Source organism: Monodelphis domestica, chromosome 7 (genome assembly GCF_027887165.1).
Source record: "Monodelphis domestica isolate mMonDom1 chromosome 7, mMonDom1.pri, whole genome shotgun sequence".
In the NCBI taxonomy this organism is placed as follows: domain Eukaryota; kingdom Metazoa; phylum Chordata; class Mammalia; order Didelphimorphia; family Didelphidae; genus Monodelphis; species Monodelphis domestica.
Genome location: NC_077233.1, coordinates 120820725 through 120847906, shown reverse-complemented (window position 1 = coordinate 120847906; position 27182 = coordinate 120820725).

The following is a 27182-nucleotide window of genomic DNA, read 5'->3' as shown; positions in this document are numbered from 1 at the left end:
TTGACATTTTTTTTCACAGTTTCTAGACTTGCTCAGTTATTGTATTTTGTTAATAATGTCTGCTGAGCTCTGATGACTCTTGGTAACTAGAATTTGCTATTAACTGAACTGTGGGAAATATTAGTGCTTACAGCTAATGCATTCTCAAAGTTGCACAGTAGGAACACAGCAGGTATAAAGTAAAAGCAATAATAAAACATTGAACAGACCTTAAGTGCTATGATTATTACTATGGGCCAGTTTGTGTCTGCCCTTTAAAAAGTCAACTTCATGAATTTATAGTGTCTGACAGTATTGATGGGAATATTAACCTTATACTTTTTTCCAAGTGATGGGGATTATATAAACTATAGCATCAACAACAAAAGTCTTGTAGGAATTTGAAGGACTTTTCTATGAATTATTTATTTTTAAATATAGGAATGAAATTTTCTATATAAGCTGAAAAATTACTTGAAATGACCTTATAAATGTCTTAATATTAAAATCTAGTTATTCCTGGAATTCTTATATCAATTCTATAATTTTTTCACTAATTCTTAGATCATAATTTATCTGGATGTTTATGTTTATAACTATTTTATGATTGAGTCTCCTGCCTTATTTTTCTCAGTTGATACCCAATAGGTTTTGCTCCAGCCTCTTACCTTTACAGTGGGTATGTCTACCTGCCTCACGTGTGTTTCTTGTAGACAATATATGAGAGGATTTTGATTTCTAATACACTCTACTATTTGCTTCCATTTTATCAGTGAGTTCATTTCATTCATATTCATAGTGATGATTACACTTGTGTATTCCCCATTATTTTGATTTCTTCTCCTAGTCTTGCCCTTCCTTCTTTCACTATTTCCTTGTATACCAGTGTTTTGCTTTTAATCAGTCCCTCAAATCCCCACCCTTATTTTACTTCCCTTTCCAACCGCTCCCTTTTTATTCCCTTTATTTTTCATTAGGGTCTATTAAATTCCCTCCCCCTCTCTTTTCTTCCCTTTTGGTACTCCCCCCACACTTCCTCCCTTGGTTATTCCCTCTCATCTTCCCTGTAGGGTAAGATAGAATTCAATATGCCTATGTATCTAGATCCTTTTTCCTCTCACAGTTGATTCCACTAAGATTAAAGTTTAAGTATTACCTATTAGCCCTCTCTTCATCAGATTCTTATAATAGTATTCTTCTCCTTCCCCTCTCATGTGCCTCTTTATGTTGCAAAATTTATCCTATTTTTCTTGGTGCCATATTCTATTCCCCACCCCTTTCTTTTTTATATATCATATTAAACCATTTAGTACCCCAATTATGACCTATGAATAATTCTTCTGACTACTATGATAGTTAATACAATTTTTGAGTTACAAATATCATTTTCCCACATAAGAGTATAAACAATTCAACCTTACTGAAGTCTTAAAAACAATTTTTCCCCTTCTCTTTCTTGTTTACTTTTTTATGTTTCTCTTGAAATTTGTATTTGTATATCAAATTTTCCATTTAGTTCTGGTCTTTTCTTTACAAATATTTGAAAATCTTCTATTTTGTTAAATGCCCATACCTTCCTCTACAAGTATATAGTCAGTTTTGATGGGTGATTGATCCTTGGTTGAAGATCCATTTCTCTTGCCTTTCTGAATATCATATTCTAATTCTTGCAGTCCTTTAGTATGGAGGCTGGCAGATCCTGTGTAATCCTGATTAGTGCTCCTTGATATTTGAATTGTTTCTTTCTTGTTTCTTGTAGTATTTTCTCCTTAGCTTAGAAACTCTTGAATTTGGCAATTACATTCTTAGGGGCTGTTTTGTGAGGATTTATTTTACAGGGTAATCTATGCACTCTTTCAATGCCTATTTTGCCTTCTTGTTCAAGAATATCAGGGAAGTTTTCTTGGATAATTTCTTGTAGTATGATATCAAGATTTCTGTTTATTTTCAGGTAGGCCTATGATTCTCAGATTGTCTCTCCTGGACCTATTTTCCAATTCAGTCATTTTCTCAATGAGATATTGCATGTTTCTTTCTAATTTGCCATTCTTTTGACTTTCTTTTATTAATTCTTGCTGTCTTGTGGGGTCATTAACTTCTACTTGCCCCTTTCTAGTTTTTAAAGACTGCTTTTAAGTTATGATCTTTTGATTTTCCTTTTTGGTTTGATCTATCCTGCTTTTCATGGATTTCAAAAGGTCAATTCTTGTCTCTAATTTGCTTATCATTTCATTTAATTCCTGGGCTTTGTTAAATTTATTTAATGTTGATTTTAATATTAATTAATTAATTAATTAATTAATATTGAGACTAAAATATATTTAAACTGGTGGTTGCCAGGGATTTAATTTCTAAATCCCCAAATAAATTACTAAAGTAAATGGAATTTAAGGTAGTTTATTTACCATATAGGGAAGATATTAAGGAAGAGAGAAAAGAGGAGAGAGAGAGAGAGAGAGAGAGAGAGAGAGAGAGAGAGAGAGAGAGAGAGAGAGAGAGAGAGAGAGCCTCTGGCTTCCTCTGATACCACTTAGGAATTCTAAGTCCCAGCCAGGAGAAGAGAGTCTCAAAACAATGGGCCTTTCTTGGAGGTTTAGACCTCTGATAAAAGGCAGGGCCACTAAGTCAGCCTTTCATTCACCAATCATGACCATCTAAAAGGGAAAAGCAGTCTGAGGTCTCCAGCATGAGTTCCTCCAGAGGTCCAGTTCCTCCAGTCCAACTCCAAGTCAGAGAATCCTCCATCCAAATCAAATCTAGAATTGAATATATCTTCTTCTGGCCTCTGGTCCTCTTTTTAAAGATCTTTTTCTCTTGTGTCACCTCCCTTAAATTTCATGTCTATCAATCACAGCAGACACTTTTCTCCAGGACTGCCCACTCTTTAGTTCACACCTTCTTTGGTTAGGTTATATCTTTTTGGGTTACTTAACACTTTTTTGGTTAGTTCACCTTTTGTAGTTACTTAACACCTTTTTGTAGTTAAAAATGGGTAGATCTACTTAAAATACTGAGAATACTGAGTTATCACCTTTTGGGGATTAAAATCTAAAAATAGACTGTGGATTACAATTCAATCTTCCCAATAAAGAAAGGGCTAAATACCTTCATTGTTACAATCAGGGGACAACAATTTCATCTTCACAATAAAGGAAGAGCTAAGAATCTTCATTGTTAAAATCAGAGGAGAGCTAAATACAATCTTCACAGCTTCTTTTTCCAAGTGGGAGATTCTGTCTTTTAAACTGCTATTTACTTTTTGAACATTTCCCCACTTTTCTTGCTATGTTTCTTCTATCTTTCTCACTTGGTTCATGATCTCAAATCTGAGCTTCTCAAGAGCTTGTGACCAAATTCCATTTTTGGAGGGAAGGTTTGGATGTGTTTTTTTTTTTTTTGTCACCCTCTGCTGTCTCTTCTGTAGGCTGGAGTTTTTTTTTTTCCATAGACATTATTGAGGGTTAATTTTTTTGTTTTGTTTTATTTTGGTTTTTTGGTAATTGAAGATTGTAATTCTCCATTGTTGGTGGCCATGGCTATGTTAAATTTTTCTTCCCTTACCAGTCAGATATCTGAGTGATGTGACTGTGAAAATATGGTTTTCAAGACTGAGAATTGCCAAAACTGTAAAGATAATTTTAGTGTCTTGAATTAAATCAAAAATAAGTGGTCACCATGGGAAAAATCCACAAATAGGAAATATCCAAGTCAGCTGGGTTTGATGGAGATTTTAATTAATACAAATGAAGGAATTAAGGGAAGGGAGAGAGACAGAGTAAGAGGAAATAGTAGGAAAGGGCCTAGGCTAAATGGCCTAGGCCTGAGCTTTAAGAGAGATTAGTCAGTCTTTTATCCACTCACCACAAGATTTGTCCCAAGAAAAACTCCAGTTCTCCAACTAGTCCGAACTCCAACCAGTCTGAACTCTCCTAGTCCAAACTCCAACTAGTTCAGAGAGCCAGCTCCTCCAAACTAACTCCAAACTCCCAACTACCTTCAGAGAGAGACCAGCTCCTTTTAAAGAGAAATTTCTCTTATGTCACCTCCCCTAAATTTTTACAGCTACCAATCACAATAGACATTTTCCCCAGGACTGACCATTCTTAGTTCACATCTTCATTTGTTATCACCTTCTCTGGGCAGACTAAAACTTCCCACCACTTACCTTTTGTAAGTTGCTTGACCTTTTAATGATTAAATTAACCTTTGTAGGTACTTAGCGCCCTTTTGTATTAGATCTAAAAGTAGACCTAGCTTAAGGTTTTCGCTTCACTATAAGTATGAGTTGGGGATTTTTCATTGTTCAGTAAGGAGTTTACAACTTTATCTTCCCCTAAGGCACTGTCTAAGTGTGGGTGGAGTAATGTTAAAATTCCCAATACATTCCTGATCAAGTACCTTCATTTGTTACAATAAGGGAATAGCTTAACCAAATCTTCTAAGGTAGAGTCTGAGCAGTTTTTACATAAGCAGGTCTTTATATTGAGATACAGACCAGTTTTTGCCCTTAGGCTATTTTTCAGTCTCCACAGCATCTGTTCTTGGAAACCTTTCTCTGTCCTATCTCGGTTCCCAATCTCCATGTTCCTCTGCCTCCCGGGGTCCCAAGTCTCACTGCTCTCAGAGCTAAGTCTGTGGTGCCCTCAGCCACCCCCCCCCCCCCGAGAACCTAGCAATTTTCCCATTATTGCTCTGACTCTGGCACCATAGGTGGAATGCTTTTTTTTTATCCCATTATAGTGTGGAAATAACCAAACTCTGCCTACCGTCAAGGTTGCACCCTATAATAGAGCCCCTTAACTTGTCTGATTTTGGTTTTTGTCCTTTTGAGGCACTTTATATTGGTAGGAAGAGAGGAGAGGAAGATCTTTGCTTCTACTCTGTGGCCATCTTAGCCCAGAAATCTGTTTATATTCAGTTTAGAGATAGAAAATTAAAAAAAAAAAAACATCAAATATATATTATAGTATATCAGGGACAGAACTGAGCTCTTTTCAATCCCTTTCAATTCCACAAATATTTATCTCCTGAACCTATGACATGATCTGGAGGCATGACTAAAGAGAGATAAAGGATAGGAACACTTTTCAATAATGGAAAGGAGTACATCATTTATAACATTATATAAATGATTTGTCTTGTAGATTGAGTAGTTAAGTGACTTTCCCATGATCACATGTTCACATATCAAAAGTAAGATATGAACTCTTGCCTTTCTGTATTGATGCCTAGATATATATATCTCTTACATCATGTAGTATCTTGTTTTCCCCAGAGTAGATATTTAATATATATTGATTGAATTGGTAGAAGGCCTCTGAATTCCAAGTTTAATTCCTAATATACCTTTTTGATAAATCACTACTTTACTCAAAAGTCCTTATTGCTTAGTGAATTCAAATGAAACTCCTAATTGGCAAAAGATATTTTCTATGACCTCAATCCAAATTCCTTTGAAAAATTTGTTTTGATATACTTAAGAAACACCACCATCACCAATAACATTTAAACAAAATCATAAAAAAATGTGCTAAGCCACAAACTCCACATTTTAAAAAATCATTCAAAATATGTAAATGATATATTTGTGCTAGTATAAACATCCTCTGCTTTTGAGTTTCCTCTGGATTTGTTTTACTTATATACTTTTTTCTTTTGATTTTGTGGCTACTTTTAAAAACATAATAGTATCTATTATTCTTATGCTTCTTACTTCTCTTTTCATCTCTTCTTCTTTTACCATATGTTCCTTATGTTTCTAATATTTGTCATTTCTAATAATGCAATACTATCTATTATATTCAAATTTCTCAATTTATTCAGTCATTTCTCTCAGTCATTGCATTTGTGTTATTTTCAGGGTTTTTTTTTATCATTACAAACAAAGCTTCCCTGAATATTTTCATATGTACACAGGTGTTTTACCCTCTCAAATAATGCGCTTAGGGATTAATCTTATTTAAAGGATCCATCCATATCTGATAATGAACAGTTTAACAGCTCTTAATTCATATTTCCATATTGTTTTCTTTCTCTCACTTTTTTTTACAGCTTTAATAGCAGTGTAATATTAGGCCTGTTTCTCCATGCTACTCTCTATGGGAATAGCATAAGAAGATGAGGGGCTTCCATTCCATCAAGGCTGTAGCATGCCCAAAAGCAAACATTCCCCCCTCCCCAAATACCTGATGTCCTGCCAAGAAAATTACTGATGTTAGACTGATACACTGTGGTACAATCTATTGTAATGGACTTCTCCATTAGTGGCAATGCAGTGATCCTGAACAACTCAGAGGAACCTATGAGAAAAAACACTATCCACATCCAGAGGAAACACTGCAGGAGTAAAAATACTGAAGAAAAACAACTGCTTGAATACATGGGTTGAAGGGATATGGTTGGGGATGTAGACTCTAAATGAACATCCTAGTGCAAGCACCAACATTGAAATAGGTTCTGATCAAGGACACAAGTAATAGCCAATGAAATTGTGCGTTGGCTATGGGAAGAGTAGGTAGAGGGGACGGAGGGAAATAATGTGATTATTGTAACCAAGGAATAATATTCTAAATTGACTAAATAAACTTATTCAAATAAAAAAAAGAAAATTACTGATGTGGGAATTCTGTGAGAAGAATATACAGTATTGGACTATTAGCTTTTCTCATGCTGGGGAGAGACTATGTGCTTTGTGATTTCTAAGCTATGATTTTCCAGAGACCTTGTAAACTGGGGTGCATTAGATATTCCACTACTTTGAGGGAATGGCAGTCCCTAATTTTCTTATGCTGATCCCACAACTATCAGTATTTATTTTGATCACCTTAGCCTTTCTGGTTCTTAATGTAAGATTAAAAATTGGGTTTTTTTTTTATTTTAAACATTATTTTATTTAGTCGTTTCCAAACATTATTCACTGGAACAAAGATCATTTTCTTTTCCTCCTTGCCCCCCCTCCCACCACCTTTCCCTCTTCCATAGCCAACGCACAATTCCACTAGTTATCACATGTGTTCTTGACTTGAACCCATTTCCCTGTTGTTCGTATTTGCATTAGAGTGTTCATTTAGTCTCTCCTCAGTCATATCCCCTCCACCCCTGTAGTCAAGCAGTTGCTTTTCATCAGTGCTTTTACTCCCACAGTTTATCCTCTGCTTGTGGATAGTATTTTTTACATCCCTGCAGATGGTTCAAGGACATTGCATTGCCACTAATGGAGAAGTCCATCACCTTCTATTGTACCACAATGTATGAGTATCTGTGTACAATGTTTTCCTGGTTCTGCTCCTTTCGCTCTGCATCACTTCCTGGAGGTTGTTCCAGTCTCCATGGAATTCCTCTACTTTATTATTCCTTTTAGCACAGTAGTATTCCATCACCAACATATACCACAATTTGTTCAGCCATTCCCCAATTAATGGGCATCCCCTCCTTATCCAATTTTTGGCCACCACAAAGAGTGCAGCTATAAATATTCTTGTACCAGTCTTTTTCCTTATTATCTCTTTGGGGTACAAACCCAGAAGTGCTATGGCTGGATCAAAGGGCAGACAGTCTTTTATCACCCTTTGGGCATAGTTCCAAATTGCCTTCCAGAATGGCTGGATCAATTCACAACTCCACCAGCAATGAATTAGTGTCCCCACTTTGCCACATCCCCTCCAGCATTCATTACATTCCATAACTGTCATGTTAGCCAATCTGCTCGTGTGAGGTGATACCTCAGAGTTGTTTGGATTTGCATCTCTATGATTATAAGAGATGTAGAGCACTTTTTCATGTGCTTATTAATAGTTTTGATTTCTTTGGCTGAGAAGTGCCTGCTCATGTCCCTTGCCCATTTGTCAATTGGAGAATGGCTTGATTTTTTGTACAATTGCTGTAGCTCTTTGTAAATTTGAGTAATTAAACCTTTGTCAGAGGTTTTTATGAAGATTGTTTCCCAATTTGTTGCTACCCTTCTGATTTTGGTTACATTGGTTTTGTTTGTACAAAAGCTTTTTAATTTGATGTATTCCAGATTATTTATTTTGCATTTTGTAACTCTTTCTAAGTCTTGCTTGGTTTTGAAGTCTTTCCCTTCCCAAAGGTATGACGTGTACTATTCTGTGTTCCCCTAATTTTCTTTTAGTTTCCCTCTATATGTTCAAGTCATTCACCCATTTTGAATTTATCTTGGTGTAGGGTGTGAGGTGTTGATCTAAACCTAATCTTTCCCACACTGTCCTCCAATTTTCCTAGCAGTTTTTATGAAATAGTGGATTTTTGTCCCAAAAGCTGGGATCTTTGGGTTTGTCATATACTGTCTTGCTGAGGTTGCTTGCCCCCAGTCTATTTGACTGATCCTCCTTTCTGTCTCTTAGCCAGTACCAGATTGTTTTGGTGACTGCTGCTTTATAATATAGTCTGAGATCTGGGACAGCAAGGCCCCCTTCCTTTATTTTTTTTTCCATTATTTCCCTGGATATCCTTGATCTTTTGTTCTTCCAAATGAACTTTGTTATGTTTTTTTTTTCTAAATCAGTAAAAAAAAATTTTGGAAGTTCCATGGGTATGGCACTAAATAGATAGATGAGTTTGGGTAGGATGGTCATTTTTATTATATTGGCTCGTCCTACCCATGAGCAATTAATGTTCTTCCAATTGTTCAAGTCTAGTTTTAGTTGTGTGGAAAGTGTTTTGTAGTTGTGTTCATATATTTCCTGTATTTGCCTCAGTAGAAAGATTCCTAAGTATTTTATTTTCTCTAAGGTAATTTTGAATGGGATTTATCTTTCTAGTTCTTGCTGCTGAGCTGTGTTGGAATTATAAAAATGCTGATGACTTATGTGGGTTTATTTTGTATCCTGCAATTTTGCTAAAGTTGTTGATTATTTCTATTAGCTTTTTGGTTGAATCTCTAGGATTCTTTAAGTAGACCATCATGTCATCTGCAAAGAGTGATAATTTGGTCTCCTCCTTGCCTATTTTAATGCCTTCAATTTCTTTTTCTTTTCTAATTGCTACTGCTAGTGTTTCTAGTACAATGTCAAATAGAAGAGGTGATAATGGGCATCCTTGTTTCACTCTGATCTTAATGGGAATGGATTTAGTTTATCTCCATTGCAGATGATATTAGTTGATGGTTTTAGATATATACTGTTTATTATTTTTAGGAACGACCCTTCTATTCCTATGCTTTCTAGTGTTTTTAGTAGGAATGGGTGTTGTATTTTATCAAAGGCTTTTTCTGCATCTATTGAGATAATCATGTGGTTCTTGTTGGTTTGCTTGTTGATATGGTCAATTATGTGGATAGTTTTCCTAATATTGAACCAGCCCTGCATCCCTGGTATAAATCCTACTTGATCATGGTGGATGACCCTTCTGATCACTTGCTGGAGTCTTTTTGCTAGTATCCTATTTAAGATTTTTCCATCTATATTCATTAGGGAGATTGGTCTATAATTTTCTTTCTCCCTTTTTGGCCTGCCTGGCTTTGGAATTAGTACCATGTTTGTGTCATGAAAAGAGTTTGGTAGAACTCCCTCTTTGCTTATTATGTCAAATAGTTTATATAATATTGGAGTTAGCTGTTCTTTGAATGTTTGATAGAATTCACTGGTGAATCCGTCAGACCCTGGGAATTTTTTCTTAGGAAGTTCTTTGATGGCCTGTTGGATTTAATTTCCTGATATGGGATTATTTAAGAAATCTATTTCTTCTTCTGTTAGTCTAGGCAATTTATATTTTTGTAAATATTCATCCATATAACCTAGGTTGGTATATTTATTGCCATATAGTTGGGCAAAGTAGTTTTTAATGATTGCCTTAAGTTCCACTTCATTAGAGGTGAGATCCCCCTTTTCATCCTTGATGCTGTTAATTTGCCTTTCTTCTTTCCTTTTTTTAATTAGATTGACCAGTACTTTGTCTATTTTGTCTGTTTTTTCAAAGTACCCACTTCTAGTCTTGTTTATTTGCTCAATAGTTCTGTCACTTTCAATTTTATTAATTTCTCCCTTAATTTTTAGGTTCTCTAGTTTGGTTTTCTTCTGGGGATTTTTAATTTGTTTGTTCTCAAGTTTTTTGATTTGCATTTCCAATTCATTGATCTCTGTCCTCCATAATTTGTTAATATATGCACTCAGGGATATGAATTTTCCTCTAAGTACTGTCTTGGCTGCATCCCATAAGGTTTGAAAGGATGTCTCACCGTTGTCATTTTCCTCAATGAAATTATTAATTGTTTCTATGATTTCTTCTCTAACTAACCAATTTTGGAGTATCATATTTAATTTCCAATTAATTTTTGATTTGGTTCTCCATATACCCTTACAGATCAATATTTTTATTGCCTTGTGATCTGAAAAGGCTGCATTTATTATTTCTGCTTTTCTGCATTTGTATGCCATGTTTCAGTGACCTAGCGTATGATCTACTTTTGTGAATGTGCCATGTGGTGCTGAAAAGAAGGTGTATTCCTTTTTGTCCCTATTTATTTTTCTCCATATGTCTATTAACTCTAATTTTTCTAAGATTTCATTCACCTCTTTTACCTTTTGTAAACCTTAAAATTTCTTAGACTTATGAATGTTGGAAATTTCCCCATTGATCAATTTCATACAGGAAAAAATTTCCTACTGATAGTAAGAACTCTATTGGAATGTGAAACCCCTTGGCATGGGAGGGTCCTTCTCCTCCCTACATAAGACTACTTTAGGACAGAAACCTTTTCCTGAACAATGGAAAGGGCTTTGACCTATGCTTAAGCATAGAACAGGAAGTTCTTTGAGTCATGATTGATTTTAGAATTGATACAATAGAGATACTTGGAATGACAGAACCAGGTCTTGGAACTTACAATCTCCACCCTGCTCAGGGTAACAGGATTTAGGAAGGGCTGCAGCGAAGGATCAAAATTTAATTATTTGAGAATATGACCTTCAACAGACATGTGCAAAGCCACAGACCTCTGGGCAGTCCTGGGTTAAACTAGAACCACCATTGGCACAGGGGAGACATTGACAGTGATTGGTAGATGTGAGAACTGAGGGGAGGGAAATTAGATGGTTTCCTTAAAGATAGCGTGGTCTGAGGAAAGGGAGGAGGAGGTTTTGCTCTGAGTGAGGTGGCTCTGAAGGAGGACTGAGGAGGTTTCTCTGTGGGAGGACCAGGAGAGAAGGCTGGCTCTGAAGGAGGAGAATTCTCTGGAAACATTTCTTGAAAGGAGGCTCTCTTGAAGGTGGAGCCTGAGGTTGGCATGAGAAGCCTTACCTAGAGAGATCTTGGGTGAGTGATAAAACCAACTGACTGATTTATTTATTCTTATTCCTTTCTTACATTCTCTCTTTTTCTATTGATTAATCAGTATATTATAAATTAAATTTCTCTATAAAACCCAGTTGGCTTGGGCATATTCATAAATTTGGAATATATTCCCTGGTGACCATCTTATATTTATATAAAACCAAGACACAGTAGAAAACATATTTCAGTGGTCATAATTGATATATATATTTCCTTTGCTCCCAAACATTTTAATTATCACACTTTTTCTTGTTTATATTTTAGTTTTATTTATTTAAATTTGATAGTGGTTGGTTCAAGTCTCCCACTAATATGGTCTTACTGTCTATTTCCTCCTTCAATTCTCCTAGTTTCTCTATTAAAAATTTGGATGCTATTCCGTTTGGTGCATACATGTTGATTATTGATATTTCCTCAATGTCTATACTCCCTTTTAACAGAATATATTTACTTTCCCTATCCCTTTTGATCAGGTCTATTTTTGCTTTGGCTTTGTCAGATATCATGATTGCAAATCCTGGCTTCTTTCTATCAGTTGAGGCCCAAAAGGTCTTACTCCAACCTTTAATTCTAACCTTGTGAGTGTCAATCCTCCTCATATGTGTTTCTTGAAGACAACAAATGGTAGGGTTTGGGGTTCTAATCCAAATTGCTATTTGTCTACTTTTTATGGGTGAGTTTATCCCATTCACGTTCAAAGTTATGATTGTCATTTGTGGCTTTGCTGGCATTTTGATATCTTCCCCTAGTTCTGACCTTTCTTCTTTAGCTATCTCCTTTTGAACCAGTGATTTACTTTAGGTTCAGTCCCCCTAGTCCCCTCCCTTGAGATGCTTCCCTTTCTAGCCCCTCCCTTTTTATGCTCCCTTCCCCTCCCCCCTCTCCTTCCCTCCCCTTTTATACTCCCTTCCAACTCCCTCTCCTTAATTTTCCTTTCTTTCTTGCCCTATTGTATAAGATAGAATTCAGGATCCCACTGGATCTAGATGTTCTTCCCTCTTAGATTTGATTTCACTGAGAGTAAGGTTTAAGTAATTCCACTTCACGTTCTCTTCCAATCCTTCTCATATGAGAGTTCTTCCCCTCCCCTTCCCATGTGTATCTTTATATGGAAAAGATTATTCTATTAAGTCCCCCTGTATTTCTTGAAGTAAATCTTAGTGTTATCAATGGTTCCCCCCTCCCTTTTCCTTTCTTTGATCCTACTTTCCTCAAATCTTCTTAATGCCCCAATCTTTCCCTATGCATGTTTCTTCTAACTACTCTTATGATGCATAAAATTTTTGAGAGTTACACAAAACATTTTCCCCACATATTAATATATATATTATTTGATGTAAATGTAGCCCTTATAGAAGAGAGTTTGACTTAAAGAAAAAGATAAGATTTATCTCCTTTTCCCTATTTTTCATATTTACCTTTATGTTTCTCTTGCTTTCTGTGCTTGGATATCAAATTTTCCACTAAGTTCTGGTCTTTTCTTAGCAAATAATTGGCAATCTTCTATTTTGTTGAATGCCCATACTTTCCCCTGGAAGTATATAGTCAGTTTTGCTGGGTAGCTGATTCTTGGTTGGAGACCCAGCTCTCTTGCCTTTCTAAATATCATGTTCCATGCTTTGCGGTCTCTTAGTGTGTTAGCCACTAAGTCATGTGTGATCCTTATGGGAGCCCCCCTATATCTGAAGCTCCTCTTCTTGGCTTCTTGTAGGATTTTCTCCTTTTCTTGGAAGCTCTTGAATTTGGCAATTATATTCCTGGGGGTTGTCTTTCGGGGATTTAGTATAGAAGGTGTTCTATGAACCCTTTCTAGTTCTATTTTGCCCCCTTGCTCCAGAATGTGGGGGCAATTTTCTTTTATAATCTCCTGTAGAATAACAGCGAGTTTATTGTTTATCTCTGGTTTTTCTGGGAGACCGATAATTCGGAAGTTGTCTCTTCTTCCTCTGTTTTCCAAATCTGTGACCTTTTCCGTGAGATATTTTATGTTTTCTTCTAATTCATTAATTTTTTGGGTTTGCTTTATTGATTCTTGCTGTTTTATGATCTCACTTTCTTCAAGTTGCTTAATTCTGGTCGTTAGAGACTGGTTTTGCTTTTCAGCTTTGTCTGCTCTTCTATTGGATGCTTTGAGCTCTTTTTCCAATTGAGCAGTCTTATCTGTCAGACTGCTGATCTCTTTCTCCATTTTTTTCTTCCAGGTTTTCATCTTTTGGGTAAGCTCCAGTTTGAGATCTTCCATAGCTTGTTGATAGTTTCCATTTTGGGAGGCATGTTCAGATTTTTTTTTTTTATTTCATCCTCATTCTCCTCTTTTCCTTGGGTACTTCCACCATAAAAAGTTTTCAAGTCACCTTTTTCCCTTTCTTCCTGGAGTCTTGATTTTGGGCCATATGAGCCATCCCTTTGGTGGTTTTATTCCCCTTTCTTTTTGGTCTGGGGTCTGAGTGATATGGGCGGGTTTTCTGTGAATTTAGGTTGCCTCAGACTAGTTCTTCCCAACCTCCGAGGTTTCTTAGAGCACTGGGCCTCTGATCATAGCCACACTGCCCAGGTGTTCAGCTCCACCCAGATAATCAGCGCAAGGTCCACCCCTGATGTTTAGCTCTGCGCAGATGTTCAGTGCAACCACCCCATGTACAGCTCCCTGGGCCCCCTTTGCGCGGCGCAGGATTCTCCCGTGTTTTTTCCTAGCAGTCCCCAGATCCCAAGGTCCCTGGAGTGACCCCCCAGACAGAGGCATTCCCCACTCACTCGTTGTCCCAGTGAGTGCTCCGGTAGCTCACTCTGGTTTGGTGGGGGAGGTGGGGGGAAGAAGGGCGGCTCAGTTCACGTTTCTGTGCAAGCTTTTCCTCCTTCTTATTATAGTGTGGAAATGTTCAAACCCCACATATCTTTGCCTCTGTGGGGTACTGGGGAGTACTAGGGAGTCCTTCTGTTCCTCCAAAGGTGATCTTTATGCTTCTTTGATGTAGTCTATTTAGTTCGGTGCCAGGGAGAGGAAGCATGTGGTGTCTAGATTGCAGCCATGATTACCCAGAAGTCTGTTCAACAATCGTTTTTGACTCAATAAGAGGTATAAATTAATATTGTAGTCACCAATTTTAAAATATTATAGCTTAAATGAAATGACTTTTAGCAGCTTTTATTTACAAAGAGGTAGAAAGAGTGAAAGAGGGACATGTCAATAAAGAGAGAGATTCTTAATAAGCCTACCAGCCCTAAAAGCTCCTCCAGCAAAGTAAAGTCTTGTTCAGCACCTGAGCAGGAGGCTTCTCAGGTATCTATTTCTGTGGAGTCTTCAGCCAGAAGTCACCAATGCAGTTTCCCCTATAGCCGAGCCACTTACTCAGCAAGCCAACATAGGATACAGAGAAAGAGCCTCCTCCAAAACCAAAGTAGGACTATCTGGAAACAATCTCTGCAAACTCTAGGAAAGGAATGATAGAAGGCCATTCTCTCCAGCCTAAGCTGGCCTCTTTTAGACCCCATTTTCCATGTCATTTCCTGTCTCTCCCCCTTCTTCACTGAAACCAATTGTAGACTTTCAATTTGCTTAGTCCTACCCAGGACTGGGCAGTTCCCTTTGGAGTTGAGAATTTTTGACTTGTGAACTCTCTTACTTAAGTGATAAGTAAGGTTGCTTTGAGTTCTTGATTGATTGAGTAAAAGGTTGCTGACTGATTTCATTAAAATAGAGAAAGAGAGCAATTGAGCAGTTTAGTTAAATACCCTTGTGTGCTTTCAGGTTCTCCAGTCTCCAGTCAGAAGTACATGAGAGTCTCTTCAGCAAGAGTATCTAGAGTAAGCATCTCCCATCAGCAAGAGCCACCACCTCAATAGTGTCTACAGTAAGAGTGCCACCAATGCAAGAAAGTGTCCAGTGAGAGTGGCACCAGTGCAATAATGAATCCAGCAGGAGTGGCACCAACCAAAGAATGAATGTTCAGACCTCTGGTCAGGCCTTTACAAGCCATTTTCTCCACTCATTAGCTTTCCCACCTCACATTTCAAGAACCAATGATAGTTCTTTAATTTTCCTGATACTGCCAAGGGGGAGCTGCTTGTGGGATCAATTTACTGTCTCTTTGGTTTCAACTTTCTTTGACTGTGGACATGTGTATTCTTGCATATCCCTAAGGACCTCCAGGTCCCTGATTGATTAAATTAAAAAAGAGGGGAAATCAAAGTCCTTGATTGATTAAATTAAAACAAAGGGAGATAAATTCCTTTCTCACACCCAGATTTCTATTTCCCTTACATATTTTACCTGATTCATGCCACATGATGCCAATGTGGATATGTATTGCATTCATGTAATCTTTAAGTGATTTGAGAGGAGCAGCTATGTTATTTTAAAAAATTGTGTTCCTTTTACTTAGTATTGTTACTTTCCCTAAGAAGTCCTTAAAATTATTATTTCATTAAACAATAATAATTTTACAAGCTTTGTGATTCTAATGAAAATATAAAAAAAAACATGAAGTTGGTGAGTAAAAGAAACATGAACCAGGGCTCATTCTGTATTTAAACTTACCACCAATATTAGGTTCCAAAGATATTATTTGTTGACTCAACTTAAAAGCATATGTGGGTCCTTCCATTCAAGATAGCAGCTTAGAGGTAGCAAAAGTTCAGACCTCTGAAAACCCTTCCTTACCGATCACAAACTGAATGGTCCTAGGGCACCGAAATTCAAACTGAACAACAGGACAGACCTGGGGAACCTTCCTTCTGGACTCAGATCAAAAGGTATGTCCCCCAAAAGCCAGAATCCTAGATCACTCGGATCTAAGGGGAAGGTGGAAGGAAGGTCCCAGGACCCATTCCCCCCAACCCAGACAGCTGAGCCCGTGGCAGCAGAGGGAACCTCAGGGCTGGCAAAACGGTCTCAGGGCTGGCTATTCTGAAGGTTGCACCTTGAAAGCAACCTGAGCCAGTCTCAGGGGTGCCCAAAACAGACTGCAGTAGAAACAGAGAGAGATGGGGGAAGCCTGTAGCCCCCTGGAGGGGTCCTTCCATCCAACACAGACTGCAGAGGACGATTTTTGTGCTTCAGTGCTCATCCAGCCCAAACCAGATGAACTTAATCCCATCAGGAGCCCATAGAACTCAGGGAGGCCAGGACCCCTCCCCCCTTAGAGTGCAGAGTCTTCTGAAAGAACAGAAACCTCAGGGCTGGCAAAGGCACTGAGGTACCTTTTAGACAGTGCTGTGACAGGCTCAGAGTGTGGAAGTAAGGCAGCGGAGAAGCAAGTGGAGGGAACTGAGAGAAATAACACCCAAAACACCGGCAGGTTGGGGAAGACAGACCCTGGGCTTCCCCGGGAAGACAGAGCAGCTGCAGAGAATAGACAATTGGCCTGGGGATAAAGCCTCAGACCAATTACCAGATACACTAAGAGCCAGTCCTCTTTATTCAGATAGAGATGGCAAACAATACTGAAGTACAAAAACTTCCAAACACCAAGAAAAGCAAGAAGAAGGGGGTGACTTTGGATACATTTTATGGAGCAAAAATACAAAATACAGAGGAGATAGAAGAGGAAAGACAAGAAAATGCCCCGAAACCCTCCAAAGGAAATGGAAACTCTCCACAAACTCTTGAAGAATTTAAATCGGAAATGTAAAAATTAGACTCGAATACAGGACTACAATCCCCATGAGTCTTTGCTCCACTTCCCCAGAATTCCTTGTAATTTCACCTGGGCCGAGATCGAGAAGGTATTTAAGCTGATTCAAAGGCTTTTGAGGGCTCTCTCTTGGCACTTGGACTTCTGTTTGGGACAGATGTGGCTTTTTTTTCATAATGTAGGTGAGGTTGTGTCTAGGCCTCTCTATGGCCTGGACACTTGTCTCTTATCCTCTATTTTCTTTAATCCTTAATCTTCAATAAACCTCTAAAAAATATAATACTCCTTGCAGAGAGAAACTAATTTCTACCTGCCTCACTCTCCCCTTCTCCCCTAAATTTTAATCTTTACAGTTGGCGACCTAATGGGGGAAAAAAACCTCAATCTTCTGATTTCTTTTATGATCTTTAGTTCAACTTTTAATATCTAGTGCCTAGAAAAAAAAATTTTTTTTGAGCCATATATCTCTGGCCAAGGTTTTCTACCCTCGCAAAGCTGCTACAGGCTCTGGACCTGCTGCCCACCCCACCTGGCTCAGCCCCGTTGCTTCCTGCCTACAGCCTGCAGCCCATATCTTCCTCACCTGGTACCTGGTCCCAGCCTTGCCCACCCCCGCAGCCGCTCCAGCTCCTGCTCCTGGCCTCTGCCTGCCTATTTCTGAGCCCCAGACCCATGAGCACAACCCCAGTTGGCTCATCACCCAGATCCTTGGAGCAGATCGCTCAGGACTCATTGCGACCAGCTGGTAACAGTATTGGCCATGTGGGTGGAGGGGACAGACGAGAGGGAAAGGAAACCGGGTAAATTTCCCTTAAGCTAAGCCTCCAAACAAAAGGGGGTATATTGGCTCCACATGGGTGGACTGGGGCAGGAGGAGGGATCATATCAGGGGAGAGGGGAAAGAGAGAAAAGGGAGAGGAGAAGAAACAGATTTTTCAAACAGAAACTTAAAAAGCAATGGGCAGTTTAAAAGGATTTTTGACTGTTCTGGTAATTTCATTGATTTTACCTGCCTGTCAGGGAGCAGACTCAGCCCAAAGATTCAACTTTAACTTTGGGGAGGAAAATGGGTGGCTCAGCAACCTGATAGCCAGACATAAAGACATTCAGTCTTGGGTTAAAATCTGGCCTCAGATACTTCCCAGCTATGGGGCCCTGGATGGGTCCCTTGAAACCCATTGCCTAGCCCTTACTATTCTGCCTTTGGACAATAGACATTTAAATGGATAAGAACCCAAGGAACTTTGAAGAGACTAAAGGCTATATTCTAAAGCATTTCAGACTCCAATGGTTTATAAAAATCTCTGTATTCTATTGCATTTTTTGTTTAAGGTTTAACTTTGTGATTTTAACTTCATATATTACTGGATTCAATATTATTCTGCTTGAACTGAAGGTTGATTGAATTTATTTTGAATGTACTGAGTTTTGAAATTCTTTTGTTTTTCCCCTATAACTGTGTTGAACAAATATTATTGTGAATAAGCCCATATATGAAAAAACAGCTTTTTTCTATTTTGCTGAGGATAGATGGACTTCAGAACTGGTTATAATTGTATTAACAACCTTTGGAATTTTAATGTGCTAAATACCTCAAATGATTTGATTTTAAGAGTTTTTTTTAAATATGATTTTTGGAATTTTTTTTAACAATCTGATTATTTTTGCTTGCCCCTACCATGAGATAAGGCCCATTAGCTGAAGTGAAATACATTTTATAAACCCCAACCTTCCCTCATGTGAATGGAAGTTGGGCAGTTAATTTCAGGGCATTTGTACCCTTAAAAAGCCTCCAAATGGAGCACCCCTTTATTTCTACTCTTCAGCTCACTACTTTACTTGCACCAGAATGATATATAGATTTCTTGATTATGTTCTTAACCCTAGATGAGTTTTACTTTGTTTAAAAAAATATGTTTATTACGAAGGTTGAAAGATTGCTATGTTTGTAAAAATTGTGACAAATGTCCATCAATTCATAGGTTTTAAAAATGTCATACAGCAACTTATGTGAAATATGAAAGTGTGTTTGTTTACTATTGTAATTAATTGGGCTATTGAGAATTTTGGGGATTTTGGTAACTACATAGTTGTACTACTGTATTTTTAAAAATGAAAAAATTGTTAACCTTGTTCAATTCATTTGCCTTCTACTCACAGTGAACAAGGCTAGATATTAAGAGGAAATGGATCTCATTTTTGGTGAGAAAGTCTTGTAATCTTTATTTTCTTAGCTGACACAGAGTGTCAATGATTATAAGCTATATTTTTGAATTTTTAAAGCTCTTTTATTATAATATTTTTCTTGCTTGTGCAATATACTTTTTCAGTTTTTTTATTTTTTTCTCTCCTTTTTATATTTGAAGCACATGTCACCAGCATTAAGATTTTCTTTAACCTTTTGATTTTTCAGTACTACAAGTGTAAGATACATTTGTCAGAGCATGTCCAAAAAGCTTGTGACTATAAAAATCATGCCACTAATTATTTAAATAAGTTATGGGACTTTGCTTAATGATTCTGTCTGATTCCAGGACAAGATATACACACAAGAGCCATTTCACAGAGCCAAAAAAGGCCAATCCAGGATGGATTGATGCACTTCTAGGCCAATACAAAGGTCTTGAAGCTAGTGTGAAGACTTGAGGTTACTATGTTTAACATGTGTTAAGACATAAGCTTTCCTTGTGTCTACACTCAATCTGAAGATACTCACAGATGAATATCCCCAATACCTTGGCTCCTCCTTGGCTTCTATAATCTTATCCCTTCCTTTTCTGCCTCTCATAGTGTGGTACCTTTCTGTAGTCCTGGTTACTGACTGGGTAAATGCCTCATTGCTTAGATCATTTTGATTGGGCCCTGATTCAAGGACCTGTTATATATTTATTTTTCTTTTACTTGGAATCTTTACACATAAGACTTTGATAGTCTATATTTTCATCCAGAGATTTTTCTTCTTTTTGATTTTTCTGATGTCTTTTTAATATCTCTTGCCATTTGATTCATATACCTCAGCCATGCATCCCTAAGTGATCCCAGTTTTTTAATCACCCTCTTAACGGGGGGAATGTAAAAAAAATATATATCATTTTTTAAATTGCAAAGTTTAAATTCCTTTTGAGAAGAATTTTAGGTAAAGGAGATGCTACCTCTCTGAATCCAGAACTGAACTGTTGCAGAAGCCACCATGAAGAAGCCTCCAGACCACAAGTTGCACAAAATTGAACTTTGGGTGTGGTTGATTGAACATTTATTTGTATGTATACTTTCATGCCAAAGGGGACATCCCCCTAACTGGCTTTTTGTCAATGTGTTAGGCAATTATTGATTTTATTCTTTTGTTTCTCTTATCCTCAAATTATTGTAATCTTTAAATTGATTATGTTTTCATGATCCTTTGGAAAAAAATTATTTTTTTTTCAAATGATCAAATGGGGATATGTAAAAAATAGACTCGAATACAGGACTACAATCCCCATGAGTCTTTGCTCCACTTCCCCAGAATGCCTTGTAATCTCACCTGGGCCAAGTTTGAGAAGGTATTTAAGCTGATTCAAAGGCTTTTGAGGGCTCCCTCTTGGCACTGGACTTCCATTTGGGGCAGATGTGGCTTTTTTTTTCATAATGTAGGTGAGGTTGTGTCTAGTCCTCTCTATGGCCTGGACACTTGTCTCTTATCCTCTATTTTCTTTAATCCTTAATCTTCAATAAACCTCTAAAAAATATAATACTCCTTGCAGAGAGAAACTAATTTCTACCTCCCTCAGTCTCCCCGTCTCCCCTAAATTTTAATTTTTACAGTAATGATCAAAAAGATGGAAGCCTTCTGCCAGGAAAAGTGGGAAATAATGCAAAAGGAACTCAAGAATATGATGCATGAAAAAATGCAACTACAGAAACAGCTTGACCAAACTGAAAAGGAAAACCAGGGTTTAAGGGTCAGAATCAGGCAACTGAAAGACAATGATCTTGCAAAAGAGCAAGAATTAATAAAGCAAAGCCAAAAGACCAAGAAATTAGAAAATAACATGTAATATCTCGCTGACAAGGTGACAGACTTGGAAAATGTGGGAAGGAGAGACAATCTGAGAATAATTGGCCTACCAGAAAAGCCAGAAATAAATAGTAATCTCAACATCATAATAAAAGATATCATCAAAGAAAACTGCCCAGAGATTCTAGAACAAGGGGGCAATACAGACATTGAAAGAGTTCACAGAACACCCTCTACACTAAATCCCCAAAAGTTAACTCCCAGGAATGTAATTGTCAAATTCCAAAGCTTTCAAGCAAGAGAAAAAATCTTACAAGATTAACAAAAAAGACAATTTAGATATAAAGGAATGCCAATCAGGGTCACACAAGACCTTGCAATTTTCACTCTGGATGACCGTAAGGCATGGAACACAATTTTCAGAAAGGCAAGAGAGCTGGATCTTCAACCAAGAATCAGCTATCCATCAAAAAATGACTATATACTTCCAGGGGAAAGTATGGTCATTCAACAAAATAGAAGATTTCCAAGTTTTTGCAAAGAAAAGACCAGAGCTCTGTGGAAAGTTCGATATGAAAAAACAAAGAGCATGGAATACCTGAAATGGTAAATATTAAGGAAAGGGAAAAGGAGAAAAATGTTATCTTTTTCTTTGATTCAAACTCTCTTCTATAAGGACTACATTTATATGAATTTAAATATATTGATATGTGGGGAAAATGTAATGTGTAACTCTCAAAAATTATATGCATCATTAGAGTAGTAAGAAGAATCACACATAGGAAACATTTGGGGCATCAAGATGATATGGGGAAAGGGGGGGATAGAAAGGAAAAGGGAGGGGGGAATTGTTGATGGTACTAAATATACTCTAAGAAGCGGGAGGGAAACTAAATAGAATAATCTCTCTCACCTAAAGGTACACATGGGAAGGGGAGGGGGAAAACTCCTATGAGAAGGAGAGGAAGAGTGTTTTTACTTAAATCTTACTCTCAGTGAAATCAACTCTGAGAGGGAAGAGCATCCAGATCCATTGGGATCTGGAATTCTATCTTATCCAACAGGGAAAGGGAGAAGGGAAAACCAAGGGGGACATGGGGGAGGGAACCCAAAAAGAGAGGGAAGGAGAGGGGGTAGGGGGAGGGAACAAAAAGGGAGGGGCTAGAAAGGGAAACACATCACGGGAGGGGAGTAGAGGGACTGATTTAAAATAAATCATTGGCTTAAAAGGTTATAGCTAAAGAAGAAAGGTCAGAATTAGGGAAGGATATCAAAATGCCAGGGAGTCCACAAGTGACAATCATAACTTTGAACATGAATGGGATGAACTCAGCTATAAAATGTAGATGAATAGCAGAATGGATTAGAATCCAAAACCCCACCATATGTTGTCTTCAAGAAACACACATGAGGTGGGTAGACACTCACAAGGTCAGAATTAAAGGATGGAGTAAGAACTTCTGGGGCTCATCTGATAGAAAGAAGGTAGGAGTTGCAATCATGATATCTGACAAAGCCAAAGCAAAAATAGACCTAATTAAAAGGGATAGGGAAGGTAACTACATTTTCTTAAAAGGGACTTTAGATAATGAGAAAATATCACTAATCAACATGTATGCACCAAGTAGTATAGCACCCAAATTTCTAATGGAGAAACTAGGAGAATTGAAGGAAGAAATAGACAGTAAAACCATATTAGTGGGAGATTTGAACCAACCACTATCAAATTTAGATAAATCAAATAAAAAAATAAATAAGAAAGAGGTAAAAGAAGTGAATGAAATATTAGAAAAATTACAGTTAATAGACATATGGAGAAAAATAAATATGGACAAAAAGGAATGCACCTTCTTCTCAGTAAAACATGGCACATTCACAAAAATTGACCATACACTAGGTCACAGAAACATAGCATACAAATGCAGAAAAGCAGAAATAATAAATTCAGCCTTTTTCAGTTCATAAGGCAATAAAAATAATGATCACTATGGGTACATGGAGAACCAAATCAAAAATTAATTGGAAATTAAATAATATGATACTCCAAAATCGGATAGTTAGAAAAGAAATCATAGAAACAATTAATAATTCCATAGAGGAAAATGATAATGGTGAGACATCCTTTCAAACTTTATGGGATGCAGCCAAGGCAGTACTTAGAAGAAAATTCATATCCCTGAGTGCATATATGAACAAACTAGGGAGGACAGAGATCAAGGAATTGGAAATATAAATCAAAAAACTTGAGAACAAACAAATTAAAAACCCTCAGAAGAAAACCAAACTAGAGAACCTAAAAATTAAGGGAGAAATTAATAAAATAGAAAGTGATAGAACTATTGATTTAATAAATAGGACTAGAAGCTGGTACTTTGAAAAAACAAACAAAATAGATGAAGTACTGGTCAATCTAATTAAAAAAAGGAAAGAAGAAAAGCAAATTAAGAGCGTCAAAGATGAAAAGGGGAAATCACCCCCAATGAAGAGAAAATTAGGGCAATCATTAAAAATTACTTCACCTAATTATATGGCAATAAATATACTAATCTAGGTGATATGGATGAATATATGCAAAAATACAAACTGCCTGGACTAACAGAAGAAGAAATAGAATTCTTAAATAATCCCATATCAGAAAATGAAATCCAACAGGCCATCAAAGAACTTCCTAAGAAAAAGTCCACAGGGCCTGATGGATTCACAATTGAATTCTATCAAATATTCAAAGAATAGTTAATCCCAATACTATATAAACTATTTGACATAATAAGCAAAGAGGGAATTCTACAAAACTCCTTTTATTTTATTTTATTTTATTTTAATTTTATAGTATTTTATTTGATCATTTCCATGCATTATTCATTAACGACAAAGATCATTTTCTTTTCCTTCCCCCCACCCCCATAGACGACATGTGATTCCACTGGGTATCACATGTGTTCTTGCTTTGAACCCATTGCCATGTTTTTAATATTTGCATTAGAGTGTTCATTTAGAGTCTCTCTTCTGTCATGTCCCCTCCACTGCTGTAGTCAGGCAGTTGCTTTTCCTTGGTGTTTCTACTCCCACAGTTTGTCCTTTGCTTATGGATAGTGTTTTTTCTTCTAGATCCCTGTAGATTGTTCAGGGACATTACACCGCCACTAATGGAGAAGTCCATTACGTTCGATTATACCACAGTGTGTTTGTCTCTGTGTACAATGTTCTCCTGGTTCTGCTCCTCGCGCTCTGCATCACTTCCTGGAGTTTGTTCCAGTCTCCATGGAATTCCTCCACTTTATTATTCCTTTTTGCACAATAATATTCCATCACCAACATATATCACAATTTGTTCAGACATTCCCCAATTGATGGGCATCCCCTCCTTTTCCAGTTTTTGGCCACCACAAAGAGCGCAGCTATGAATATTTTTGTACAAGTCTTTGTGTCCATTATCTCTTTGGGGTACAGACCCAGCAGTGCTATGGCTGGATCAAAGAGCAGACAGTCTTTTATCGCCCTTTGGGCATAGTTCCAAATTGTCCTCAAGAATGGTTGGATCAGTTCACAACTCCACAACAATGAATTATTGTCCCTACTTTGCCACATCCCCTCCAGCATTCATTACTTTCCTTTGCTATCATGTTAGCCAATCTGCTTCGTATGAGGTGATACCTCAGAGTTGTTTTGATTTGCATCTCTCTGATTATAAGAGATTTAGAACACTTCTTCATGTGCTTATTAATAGTTTTGATTTCTTTATCTAAGAACTGCCTATCCATGTCCCTTGCCCATTTATCAATTGGAGAATGGCTTGGTTTTTTGTACAATTGATTTAGCTCTTTATAAATTTGAGTAATTAAACCTTTGTCAAAGGTTTTTATGAAGATTTTTTCCCAATTTGTTGTTTTCCTTCTGATTTTAGTTACATTCATTTTGTTTGTACAAAAGCTTTTTAATTTGATGTAGTCAAAATTATTTATTTTACATTTTGTTATTTTTTCTATGTTTTGCTTGGTTTTAAAGTCTTTCCCCTCCGAAAGGTCTGACATGTATACTATTCTGTGTTTACCCAATTTACTTATGGTTTCCTTCTTTATGTTTAAGTCATTCACCCATTTTGAATTTATCTTGGTGTAGGGTGTACTAGTGTACTAGAAACACTAGCAGTACCAATTAGAGAAGAAAAAGAAATTGAAGGCATTAAAATAGGTAAGGAGGAGACCAAGTTATAGCTCTTTGCGGATGACATGATGGTCTACTTAAAGAATCCTAGAGATTCAACCAAAAAGCTAATTGAAATAATCAACAACTTTAGCAAAGTTGCAAGATACAAAATAAACCCACATAAGTCATCAGCATTTCTATATATTTCCAACACAGCTCAGCAGAAAGAACTAGAAAGAGAAATCCCATTCAAAATCACATTAAACAAAATAAAATACCTAGGAATCTATCCCTGAAGACAAACACAGGATCTATATGAACACAACTACAAAACACTCTCCACTCAATTAAAACCACACTTGAGCAATTGGAAAAACCTTAACTGCTCATGGGTAGGACGAGCCAATATCATAAAAATGAACATCCTACCCAAACTTATTCATCTATTTAGTGCCATACCCATTGAACTTCCAAAAAATTTCTTCACTTATTTAGAAAAAAAGCATAACGAAGTTCATTTGGAATAACAAAGGATCAAGGATATCCAGGGAAATCATGAACAAAAAAATACAAAGGAAGGTGGCCTTGCAGTCCCAGATCTCAAACTATATTACAAAGCAGGAGTCATTAAAAAAAATTGTTACTGGCTGAGACAGAAAGGAGGATCAGTGGAATAGACTTGGGGCTAGTAACCTCAGCAAGACAGTATATGATAAACCCAAAGATCCCAGTTTTTGTGACAAAAATTCGATATTCGATAAAACTACTGGGAAAATTGGAAGGCAGTGTGCGAAAGATTAAGTTTAGATCAACACCTCACACCCTACACCAAGATAAATTCAAAATGGGTGAATGACTTGAATGTAAGTAAGTAAACTATAAGTAAATTAGCAAACACAGAATAGTATACATGTCAGACCTTTGGGAAGTGAAAGACTTCAAAGCCAAGCAAGACTTAGAAAGAGTCAGAAAATGTAAAATAAATAATTTTGACTACATCAAATTAAAAAGCTTTTGTACAAATAAAACCAATGTAACTAAAATCAGAAGGGAAGCAACAAATTGGGAAACAATCTTCATAAAAACCATAAAAAAATAAATTGGGAAAAAATCTGTCATAAAAAGACAAAGGTTTAATTACTCAAATTTACAAAGAGTTAAATCAATTGTACAAAAAAATCAAGCCACTCCCTAATTGATAAATGGGCAAGGGACATGAATAGATAATTTTCAGATAATGAAATCAAAAATATTAATAAACACATGAAAAAGTGGACTAAATTTCTTATAATCAGAGAGATGCAAATCTAAACCACTCTGAGGTATCACCTCACACCTAGCAGATTGGCAAACATGACAGCAAAGGAAAGTAATGAATGCTGGAGGGGATGTGGAAAAGTAGGGACAATAATTCATTGCTGGTGGGGTTGTGAATTGATCCAACCATTCTTGAGGACAATTTGGAACTATGCCCAAAGGGCAATAAAAGAATGTCTACCCTTTGATCCAGCCATAGCACTACAGGGTTTGTACCCCAAAGAGATAATAAGGAAAAAGACTTGTACAAGAATATTCATAGCTGTGCTCTTTGTGGTGGCAAAAAACTGGAAAATGAGGGGATGCCCATTAATTGGGGAATGGCTGAACAAATTGTGGTATATGTTGATGATGGAATACTATTGTGCTAAAAGGAATAATAAAATGGAGGAATTCCATGGAGACTGGAACAACCTCCAAGAAGTGATGCAGAGCAAAACGAGCAGAACCAGGAATACATTGTACACAGAGACTGATACACTGTGTTAAAATAGAACGTAATGGACTTTTCCATTAGTGCTAATGCTATGTCCCTGATCAATCTGCAGGGATCTAGGAGAAAAAAACACTATCCACAAGCAGAGGAAAAACTGTGGGAGTAAAATCACCGAGGCAAAGCAACTACTTTACTACAGGGCTTAAGGGGAAATGACTGAGGAGGACTCTAAATGAATACTCTAATGCAAATACCAACAACATAGAAATGGGTTCGAATCAAGAACACATATGGAACCCAGTGGAATTGTGTGTCGGCTATGGGGTGGGGGTGGGGAAATGATCTTTGTCTCCAATGAATAATGTTTTGAAATGACCAAATAAAA